The sequence below is a fragment of the Gorilla gorilla genome, chromosome 9 (assembly GCF_029281585.2).
Source record: "Gorilla gorilla gorilla isolate KB3781 chromosome 9, NHGRI_mGorGor1-v2.1_pri, whole genome shotgun sequence".
NCBI classification, from domain to species: domain Eukaryota; kingdom Metazoa; phylum Chordata; class Mammalia; order Primates; family Hominidae; genus Gorilla; species Gorilla gorilla.
The window spans coordinates 50,010,389-50,022,970 of record NC_073233.2 but is presented as its reverse complement, the minus strand read 5'-3'; positions in this window follow the sequence as shown (position 1 = coordinate 50,022,970).

Here is a 12,582-nt window from a genome sequence, read left to right as displayed (position 1 = left end):
ATGGGGAAAGGATTCCCTATTTAATAAATGGTGCTGGGAAAACTGGCTAGCCATATGTAGAAAGCTGAAACTGGATCCCTTCCTTACATCTTATACAAAAATTAATTCAAGATGGATTAAAGACTTACATGTTAGACCTAAAACCATAAAAACCCCAGAAGAAAACCTAGGCAATACCATTCAGGACATAGGCATGGGCAAGGACTTCATGCCTAAAACACCAAAAGCAATGGCAACAAAAGCCGAAATTGACAAATGGGATCTAATTAAACTAAAGAGCTTCTGCACAGCAAAAGAAACCACCATCAGAGTGAACAGGCAACCTACAGAATGGGAGAAAATTTTTGCAACTTACTCATCTGACAAAGGGCTAATATCCAGAATCTACAATGAACTCAAACAAATTTACAAGAAAAAAACAAACAACCCCATCAAAAAGTAGGCGAAGGATATGAACAGACACTTCTCAAAAGAAGACATTTATGCAGCCAAAAAACACATGAAAAAATGCTCACCATCACTGGCCATCAGAGAAATGCAAATCAAAACCACAATGAGATACCATCTCACACCAGTTAGAATGGCGATCATTAAAATGTCAGGAAACAACAGGTGCTGGAGAGGATGTGGAGAAATAGGAACACTTTTACACTGTTGGTGGGACTGTAAACTAGTTCAACCATTGTGGAAGTCAGTGTGGCGATTCCTCAGGGATCTAGAACTAGAAATACCATTTGACCCAACCATCCCATTACTGGGTATATACCCAAGGGATTATAAATCATGCTGCTATAAAGACACATGCACATGTATGTTTATTGCGGCACTATTCACAACAGCAAAGACTTGGAACCAACCCAAATGTCCAACAATGACAGACTGGATTAAGAAAATGTGGCACATATACACCATGGAATACTATGCAGCCATAAAAAAGGATGAGTTCATGTCCTTTGTAGGGACATGGATGAAGCTGGAAACTATCATTCTCAGCAAACTATCGCAAGGACAAAAAACCAAACACCACATGTTCTCACTCATAGGTGGGAATAGAACAATAAGAACACATGGACACAGGAAGAGGAATATCACACACCGGGGACTGTTGTGAGGTGGGAGAGGGGGGAGGGATAGCATTAGGAGATATACCTAATGCTAAGTGACAAGTTAATGGGTGCAGCACACCAACATGGCACAGGTATACATATGTAACAAACCTGCACGTTGTGCACATGTACCCTAGAACTTAAAGTATAATAATAAGAAAGAAAAAAGAAATTTTTGCATCAACTAAGACCTCAAAGGTTTTTCTCCTATTTTCTTCTAAAGTTTTATGGTTTTAGTTCTTATGTTTAGGTTTATGAGTAATTTCAACTCCATCTTTGAATACAGTATGAGGCATGGAACAAGACTCATCTTTTTGCATATGGATATCCAACTGTTCCAGCACCATTCCTGGCTCATAACTCCCATATCCCTTGTTATAGTCTTTTGTTATAATGTTGGGATGCTTTAGACCCTCAGAAGAAAACAGATTCTTCAGGAAACAGAATCTCTCTCTGACCTTCCTTCCCCTGCCCTCCTTCCACCAGCCCAAGGCAGGACTCTAATCTCCCCCTACTTTTCTGATTGTAGGTCATAAGACCCTCATTTCAGAAGGGTGCTGCCCCATACCCTGGAAGAAAAAAAAATGCTGCCAGAGAGGCCAAGAATCTGAACTGACCAGCCTTACTGGGTTTCCTCATTCAGTAATAGTAGTGAATAGTATGATCTTATTAGTATTAGATCATACTCTTTTTATCCATTCAGATTTCCACACAGTCCTCATCATGCCTAACCAATGAAGTCTCCACAGAAGACCCAAGAGGATAGAGTGTGGGGAGCTTCCAGATATCTGAACATGTGAAGTTTCCTGGAGGGTGTGTGCCTGGGGAGGGCATGGAAGCTCTTCACCCCTTCCTCCATACCTCGCCCCATGTATCTCTTCATGTGTATTTTTTTTGGTAATATCCTTTAAACCAGCATACATGTTCTGTGAGCCATGCTAGCAAATTAATTGAACCCAAACAGGGGGTCGTGGGAACCCTATCTTGAACATGGTTGGTCAGATGTTCTGGAGGCCCAGACTTGCAACTGGCATCTGAAAGGTGGTGGCAGTCTTGTGGGACTAAGCCCTCAATCTGAGGCTATCTCCAGGTAGATAGTGTCGGAATTGAATTGGAAGACACCCAGCTGGTGCCTGCTGCAGAACTGCTTGCTTGTTTGGTGTGTAGGGGAAAAATCTCCACACATTTGGTAACAGACATCTTCTCTGTGTTGATGATTGTGTGGTGTGAGACCAGAGGAAAACGTTCGTTTTTCCACACCTATTGTTTTACATAGCATAAATTTATAAATTTGATTATTTTAACCAAATTCCACTGTCTTGATTACTGTGGTTTTAAAGTGTTAAAACCAGGAAATGTAAGTCCTCCAACTTTCTTGTCTTGACTACCCTAGAGCCCTTGCATTTCCATATATATTATAGGATCAGCCACTTTGGGTTTTTTATTTTTTAAAAAAGCTACCTGGTATTTTGATTGGGATTGCTTTGAGTCTATAGATCAATTTGAAGAGTTGAAATTTTAACAACATTGAGTCTTCCAATTCACGAACATGGTATCTTTCTCACAACTTATGTATTCTTTAAATTTCTCAGCAATGTTTTGTAGTTTCAGTGTACAGGTCTTAACAGATATTTGTTATATGTATCCCTAGTTATTTCATGTTTTCTGGTGCTATTTAAATGGTTTTGTGGCTGAGCACAGTAGCTCATGCCTGTAATCCCAGCACTTGGGGAGGCTGACCAGGCAGGTCACTTGAGGTCAGGAGTTCAAGACCAGCCTGGCCAACGTAGTGAAACCCTGTCTCTACTAAAAGTAAAAAATAACTGGGTGTGGTGGTGTGCACCTGTAATCCCAGCTACTGGGGAGGCCGAGGCACAAGAATCACTTGAACCTAGGAGGCAGAGGTTGCAGGGAGCCGAGATTGCACCACTGCACTCCAGCCTGGGGCGACAGAGCAAGACTGTCTCAATCAATCAATCAATCAATGGATTTTTTTTAACTTCAATTTACAAATGTTTATTGCTAGGATATGAGCATTTTTAAGGACCTTGATGAATAACTGTACTTTATAATGGTCATACCAATTTACATATCCAACAAAATATGAGATTGCCTGTTTGACCATACTTCTGTAACTGATCTCATTTAAAAATTTGTTCCAAGTGAGGCAGACTGAAAAAATGGTTCTTTCAGTTTACTTTGAGAATTATAATCTTCTCTTCTTGGAGTGAGGGAGTATTGTTTGACCTCCAGCACAGAAAGTATGATGAATATGTCTTTGTTCACAGCACATTATCATCATTGGCTTCTCATTTTATTTAGTTTATTTTAACTCATTCTCCATTATCCTCTCCCTTTCTTCTTTCATGGGCAACATTTACCTTGCCCTTTAGGTATTCATTCCAACATGTTTTACACACCTTTTTGAACATTTCTAGATTCCACTTTTTACTTTCATGGAACATTGTACTTCTCAAACATTATGCATGGTAGATGTATGTAGTCTTTTGCTTCTATCTGATGCATAGTACGTTACTCTCCCCTTATGGGATACATTCCAAGACCCTCAGTGCGTGTCTGAAACAAGGATAGTACTGAACCCTATAGATCCTGTTTTTTCAATCCAACTGAGATAGCTACTAAGTAACTAATGGACAAGTGTAAGATTTCATCACATGACTCAGAATGCTGCAAAATATAAAGCTTATGAAATGTTTATTTCCAGAATTTTCTATTTAATATTTTCAAACTGCAGTTGGCCACAGGTAACTGAAACAGCAAAAATCGAGACTGTGAATAAGTGGAGACTACTATACTACATGTGTGCATCCACCATATTTTACCTATGTTTTCCTCCAGTGATGAAGAACCTCAGGTTGGATCTGAGACTCTGCCATGAAAAACAATGTGATGAACATCCTCACATTTCCTCCTTTAGAGACCTGGTAAGACTTGAGGCCATATACTCAGAAACAATTTAAGATCTATATTCATTTAATTAAATTCTGCCAGGCTGCTCTCCAGAACAGCTCCACCACTCTACATTCTCACCAGCAGTGTATGAGGGTTCCTAACCCCCATCCCCACCAATACTTGGCATCATCCATCTTTCTCATTTTTCTTAGTCTACTGGGGATAAAGAGATACTTTATTGTTGCTCTAATCTTAATTCCTCTAATTACTGAGTTTGAGCGTACCTTTTCATGTTGTTAGCCTATTGTATTTCCTCTTTGAAATAACACCTGTTCATAATCTTGGCATTTTTCTATTAGGGCTCTTGTGTTTGTTTTGTTTTGTTTTCATTTGAAAAACAAACAAAACTCCTTACTTATTGTAGATACTAGTTCCTTATCAGATTTAGACAAGCAAATTGTACCCATTATCAAACAAAAATTTTCCCCCAGTATTTGTTCCTGTTATCTGTCATGGCAAAACAAACCACCCACAACCTTAGAAGCTTAAAACAAATCATTTTATTTGGCTCATGATTTTATGGGGCAGAAATTGGGAAGGGTACCACTGGGCAATTTATCTGATTTACATAACAACTAGGGCAGCTGGGGCTGGAGGATCCATTTTCAAAATGGCTTCTTCACTTAGTGTTCTTTGGCCTCTTCCTTGGTGCTCTTTTGCCTCTACACTTGATGTTGCATCCTCCAGGGCTTCTTCACTTGCCTTTGGGTTTCTCACGACATAGTGATTTCAGGGTGATTACATTTCTAACATAGTGGTCAGCTTCCAAAAGGCAGGAAACCAAACTTGTCAGGTGAAATAAGAGCAATACCTGGAACTGGAACTTCACTTCTACCACATAGTCTTGGTCAAAACAGTCGAAGGATCCACTCAGATTCAAGGAAGTGAAAAGACTCCACCCTCTGATGACAGAGTGACATTGTCACAATAGAGAAGAATATGTAAAACTGGGAGACACAGTTGTGGCCACCTTTGGTAAACACAATCTGCCACATTATTTATTGCCATTTTTATTTTTTCTTTTGTGAATTGCCCAGCCATGGCTGTGTCCTTCCATTTTTTTCTATTGATTTATACAACTATAGTACATACCTCAAATCTTTTGCACGGATAAAAATTCTTTTTTCCAAGTTTTAATTTAGAATTCTTCTACCTCAAGTAGAAGAATATAATAAGAGTGTGTTTCATTTACTTTATATGCTTCCTTTTAAAAATCTGTTAGGATGAAACAATTACAGAATCCTATGTGTCTAAAAAATTAATATGATATTATATATATAAAGCCATTTCTCAAATATTTTAAAATTAACTCCATTATATTACGAATTCAAATTCTATCAGAAAGTGATTATAGCCAATGGTACAGAAAAGCTAAAAATCACTGTCTTCATTTTAACCCTCTACTACAATGGGCCCTTTTCTCCCCTTATAAACTACATATAATCAATACCTTTGGTTAATAATTAAAAAAAAAAAAAAGACACAAGTTGGCTACTCTTTTACTACGACTTTATTGAAAACATGGCTCTCCCTACCAAAAATGAATTCTCCTTAAAAACAATTTCAGGTTGGGTGCTCACGCCTGTGATCCCAGCACATTGGCAGGCTGAGGCAGGTGGAACACCTGAGGTTTGAAGTTCGAGACCAGCCTGGCCAACATAGCGAAACCCCGTATCTACTAAAAATACAAAAATTAGCTAGGCATGGTGGTGGGCGCCTGTAATCCCAGCTACTTGGGAGGCTGAGGCAGGAGAATCACTTGAACCCAGGAGGTGGAGGTTGCAGTGAGGCAAGATCAATCACACCACTGCACTCCAGCCTGGGCAACAGAGTGAGACTCTGTCTCAAAACAAAAAACCAAAAAACAATTTCAAATCCAGACACATAAATTTATTTCTGAGTTAAGAAAACAAGAAAGTGGTTTACTAAATAAAAAAATGTTTTTTAGATTGGTAAACACATATAGAACTGCTTTATTCGATCTTTTTATGTGAATTCAAGGATTTCTCCTTATACTGTCCTAATAAAATTTTCACATTATATTTAGTTATGGGCAAGAAGTGCTTTTCAGATTTCTTCTGAAACGGCCAAATCATGCATCTCTCTTCATTGTCTAAAGACTGTTAATAACAGAAAAAGAAGCTACAGCTATACATCCCTGGATTTCTTTGCATGCCAAGTTCTGGAACTTTGTGAATTTGGTTTAAGTAACTAGCTCATTTTTTCCCAAAAAAGAAATTCAATATTTATAATATTTTAATTATAAAAATGAAATATGACAAGAATGACTTATTAAAATCATGTTATGAATAATTTAGGTGAAAATGGTTTTAAGTTGAAGCAAATAATTTGAAAAATAATCCAAAATAAACAAAAATGTCATTTAAATTCTGGAACCCCACAAAGGCACACTGAGAGAGAAAACTGAACAAAAAGAAAAATAAGGAAGGCAAAGGACAAAGCAAAATGATCATTTATGATTTTTTTTGAGGCTTTAAGATACAGAATCCTTTAAGTGGTAGGACATATGCATATGATCTTGCTTTATTTTTAATGGGAACGAATATCTTTTAATCTACATTCAGCATTTTGAAGTAAGTGTTGGTTTGCTCTGTCCTACCCATAAAAATCATCCAATACTCTGACTTCAAAAACACAGGGCCCAGCAGGGCAGAGATAATATATTCTGTCCTGGAAATACATGTAGGAAGAATCAAAAAATAAAATTTATCATTAATAAGCACAGAAGTTTTAAAAATACCATTTCTCTTTCTCTCAGAAACCTTACTATCCTGTCAGGGTGAGGGGTGAATATACATTCCATGTTTAAGAGTACTGGAATCTAAAACCAAACGTACCAAACTTAAGTGTACAAACTACAATCAACAATTCTTCTTTTTCAAATAATATTAATGAAAAATAAAGATCAAATTCGGAATGGGTGATTTTGTTGTTTTATATGCAGTTTTACCCTTACAAATGTTCACAAACGCAGAAATGCATTAATAAGAACTGCTTAGGGTCATGTGCGGTGGCTCATGCCTGTAATCTCAGCCCTTTGGGAGGCAGGAGGATCACTTGGGGCAAGAAGTTTGAGACCAGCCTGGACAACATAGTGTAAAACTGTCTCAAAAAAAAAAAAAAAAAAATTAGCAAGGTGTGGTGGAGCATGCCTGTAGTTCTAGCAACTCAGGAGGCTGAGGCAGGAGGATAGCTTGAGCCTGGGAGTTTGAGGTTATAGTAAGCTATGATCACACCACTGCACTCCAGCCTGGGTGACAGAGTAAGACCCTGTCTCCGAAAAAATAAAGAACTGCTTACTTTCAGCAATGTGAATAGTTATATGCGGGAAAACAAGAGATTAGAAAGAACCTGAGTAAAGGCCCCAAACAGATACATTCTGTTCCCTTCTTGGAGTCTCCAATTTTGGCTACGGTCTAAAGTGAAAATTTTTTTGGTCATGTTCCCAATTCTATTATTTGGAAACAAGTTTCCATTTCTTTTTTGAATGAACACAAGAATTAAAGGCTTTCATTTTATAACACCTTAGTCAAAAAAGTTACCCTTTGGTGTTATGCCTCATTGAAAACAGTTTCGTTGAAACTGTGCAAACCCTGGGTTTCAAAAAGACACCTTTTGACGTATCTATCCAATATGTAAACACAACCTTATGAATCATGTTCCAGAAAACATAAGTAGATTTTATCACATTTTTTTCTGAAACATCTACTGTTGCCTTTGTATACTACACAAAACATTTCACACCAGCATCAGAATTGGAGTGATAAGGATGGGAAACAGAGTACCAAATAAATGATTAAATACCAAAATTCTTGGACCCAAAAACCTCACCACTTTGTAGAGAGATGTGACTACTGGCAAATGTCTGGAAGGGCTCTATGCAAATGCAGAGATGAGTTTACCTCTAAACTTAACAAAGTATGTATCTTTCCACTCTCAAAGTCCATTCGAAGCACCTTCTAATGAACTATTTGTTCTGTTTCTTTCCACTCTCAAAGTCCATTCAAAGCACCTTCTAATGAACTATTTGTTCTGTTTAACTCAAGCCAGAGGTAACTTGTCAATTAAAAATTCATGTATCTTCTTTCAAGGCAAATGGGCACTGTGGCTGTGGTTCATTCTAAATGATTCTACACATCTACAAAGTCTAGCCATCCGGTCTTCCTAAGATACAAAACCAATTCACCAGAACAATAGTATTTGACCACATCACCAAACAGTAACAAATATGGACAATATGGATCATTTAAAAATAAATTTCTCAATCTTTTTTACTCAATTGTCAAGTTAGTTAACATTCTAAGACACACTTAGGTCAGGTTAGAGGGAAGGAAGTACTTTCCTGAGATCTGACTAGCAAACCAACAATATTAGCCTATCAATCCATACCTGAAATCAGTTTCAACAGAATCACATGTACATACCCAGCCAGCTTTGCTGCTTTCTCTACCATTACTATACATATATTTTTTGAGATGCAGTCTCACTCTGTTGCCCAGGTTGGAGGGGTGGAGTACAGTGAAGTGATCTTGGCTCACTGCCGCCTCCACCTCCCAGGTTCAAGCGATTCTCCTGCCTCAGCCTCCAGAGTAGCCGGACTACAGGCACCTGCCACAACACCCAGCTAATTTTTCTTTTTTTTTGAGACAGGGTCTCACTCTGTTGCCCAGGCTGGAGTGCAGTGGCACAATCTCCGTTCACTGATATCTCCACCTCCTGGGTTCAAGTGATGCTCCCACCTCAGCCTCCTGAGTAGCTGAGATTATAGGCGTACGCCACCACACCCAGCTAAGTTTTTTGTATTTTTAGTAGAGACGGGGTTTCACCATGTTGGCCAGGCTGGTCTCAAACTCCTGACCTCAAGTGATCCCCTGGCCTTGGCCTCCCAAAGTGTTGGGATTACAGGCGTGAGCCACCATGCCCGGCCCCATTACTATATTCTAAGCAAACCCAGACAATAGGGGAGTTATAAAAACCTCATTCACCACAAGACATCAAAGGGCTTTTTAATGATATATGAAAGTGGTTTATTTAGTTTTTATATGCACTAAAATACCAAGAGAAATGGAACACAATTTCTACTCTATAAATCATTTCTGTCACGTGGTGGCCCCTAAAACTAAAACTTGATAGCTGATTTCCAAAACCACTGTTGTACCTTATTTCAAATCTCCCACCTTACCAAACTTGAATGAAAAAATGTTTTAGATACCAGTTCTACTTGTGGGAAAAAGCTTTTAAATACTGCCTGAAAAATGGCTTTTCATGACCAGTTAGATTTCAAAACTTACAGACAACAACCATGGAAATAAGGCGGAATTTATGGAGCAGTGCATTGTGGCAGAAACAATGAGGTCCAATTCGTGTAGACAGACAAAACAGGTAGTGCCATGCTTGGCTATCTAGTGTTATCCTGAGATTGTGATACACGAAATTACACATCAGTACACGGTGCTTCATTTAGCCTCAAGTGTTGAAACAGTACCCAATATCAAAGATCAGGGTCCCAACATGCAGAGAAACTCTGAGCCAAGAGTAAGGTAACACAGCTCAAAGCAAACCTAATTTCCATAAATAAACTCAAACAACTTCACAGCACCAGGGAAGCCTGGGGGAGCTGGCTCCCTAGAACTAAAGGTACCTGCAACCCTGGTGCTCGTTTTAAATTCAGTTTTGCACACATATCTTTCTACAAGCAATTGCAAAGCTCCCAAGATTTAGGAACACATCCAAGTTAATAAGAACGCATTTCACAAGTAGGAACTGCCTGACACTGCCTTTCAGCATTAGCAAACGAGGGGAAAGTTCACCACATGCAAGGGAAAGCCAACCACACGATCATGGACACGTTCATAACTCCTGCAACTGCTCACACCCCACAACAGACAGACAACACCCAGGACACTGCTGTACATCTTACAAAATTCCAGTTCTTGCTTAAATCCCACCAGACCCAAGAAAAAGAGCCCAGTCCAACCCCAAATAGGGCCATGAGTACCAACAGCCATATGGACAGAGCCAAATGCTCTAAGAACAGTGGAGGGTGCAAGCTACAAACCACAACACAGAAAGCACAACCCCATATGCCTAGGCGCCGGCCACCCAGATATTTCAAAGGCAGAATGCCAGACGACCAACGTCCGGTCGGCTGGGAACCCTCACCGACCCTGCAGCCGCTACAGGCCCCTTGACCGCTAGAACGACGGCAAATCCCAATGTTAACCCGTCAGGCTGCTTGCCCACCTTCCAGGAACACAACTAACAGGCCCTTGGCAACCTGGGGGGCTGTTGGTGGCCTTCTAACGGGACGGACAGCCCCCCAAACCCTCCGAAAGGCAGAAACCCTCAACTCCCTGCCTCGGCGGCGGCCATCACGGCAAGAAAGCAGGCTTTTACGACAACTCCCACAATGCCCGCGGCCTACAACTCCCAGTGTGCACCGGGCGCCGCCGCGGTTAACCCTGTAGTGGCGCCGGGCTGGCGAGCCCTGCACCCTTTCCCCTCCCAACAGCCAATTGTTGCACCTACTTTCACCCTTTCAATCTGAAAGTAACTTCGGAAATTTTCTCAAACACCTATAGTTACGCTATCTAGCCGCCTTCCCTTATTACACAAACAACCTCAACTGCTCAGAAAATTATCCCTGACAGAGAAACATTTGTTAATCTCTAGAGCACTCCTCATAGTGTCAAATGCTTCCCATTTGAAAAGGGGACACTTAACTTCAATTAATCTTCCCCTTCGCCTTTATCATTTTCCAACATTTTTCTAAATTATTATACTCCAGAGATTCGTGTACTCAACACTATTAATTTAAAATCTGTTTTCTAACTTCTGGGAAGCAACAAGAGAGAAAGACTATCCTATAACTGCCCACAATGTTCTACATCTCTCCATTTTATAAGACAAATTTCCTCCAATATATTGTCTCAAAAAAATTATGCGACTCCAAGTAAGTCCTAATAAGAAATATTAAATATGGGCAATATATTTTTTCAATTTGAAGTTAGTTTTTTTTTAGGGGAAAACCTGGGTTGTGTCAATATACTTTGGTTTCCCTTTCACTCTCTTGATAGATAATCAGAAATATAATAATGCTGCTTTATTACTTTTTAATTTTAAAATGCCAACAAGCAACAAGTAAAGAAACATTTTAATAAAATTTGAAAAATAAACTAAGAGTTCATTCTTTCAGGAGACTGCACAATTACATATTTTATTCATAAATGAACTCCTTCAATGTTTTTCTCATTTTAATTAAAAATAAGAGTTTAAAAACGCATTTCTTTGAAATAGTTTGCCCATAATTTCAGTAAAGATTAACAATCACGTTTAAAGAACACTGTATCATCAATGTAAGTTCAATATCCTGTTTGTACATACAGTACAAACTGTAACATGCCCAGACGTATAACTGAGAGATAAAATAATTGTTTAGTATTTGATGCATACACTAAGGCAACAACTAGAATTCTCCCAAATTATCTGCTATTTTTCTCACACCCAAATATAAAATGAAATGTACATAATGTCTGATTTTTCCACAGAAACAATTTGCCATTTGAAAGGGCACTCAAAATGTATCATGAATTTCAAATCACAAAACTCAGAAATCCTAATACACGTGCAAAAACCTAAAGCCTTGTTAGAAAGATACGTATTTAGTAAGACTCTACAAAATTATATTTTAAATGTGCCCCTTACTATTACATTTAGCTTATTAGTACATTTTTTATCTAGGAAACTATGATGAGAAAATACTTCATCATTTACTTCTTCACTCCTGTACAATATGTAGTTTCCTAAACAATTAAGACAAATGCTATATACCAAGATATAAAAAATTATATATTCATATATATTTGGAATTTTAGTTAATTATACTACTTTAGCATCTGAACATTTCTAATTCTCACCTAACTCTTTAGTTAGTATTTTGCTAGGCAAAGCTCTGTTTTTTTCCCCTCTCTTTTTTAATAGCTACCAGGTTATAACATTTTAAAGCGTATTTTATATATTATTCTCCTGATGTTAAAATACATGATGATTCATAAGAAAGGCTCGAAAACAAGTCAGAAATGAAACTGATCTCATATATTTATTACATGCTTACAACTCTCTTCTCAGCACTATAAGATTATATTTTCCATTAGGAGATTAGTCATTTTTTTTCTTTTAACGGTTCAAAATATAAGAGGTGAAAACTGATATATTAAAGGGCTTTACGTAAAAATTACATTAGAAATAATTTTATGATCTTTTCAGTTTACCCACATCATTCTTTTAAAAATAACTTAGAAGTTTAGTATATTTTAATTAAGTAATTTAAGTAGGTCTTAATCTATATACTTAATATTGATGTAAATGTCTTTATAAGAAGAAAATAAATGTATTCTAGAGATGAACTCTTCAAATTTATACCAAGAAAATTTAGTATTTTCCCTCAAGTTTTTAGATTCTATTTCACCACATGAATTTTTAA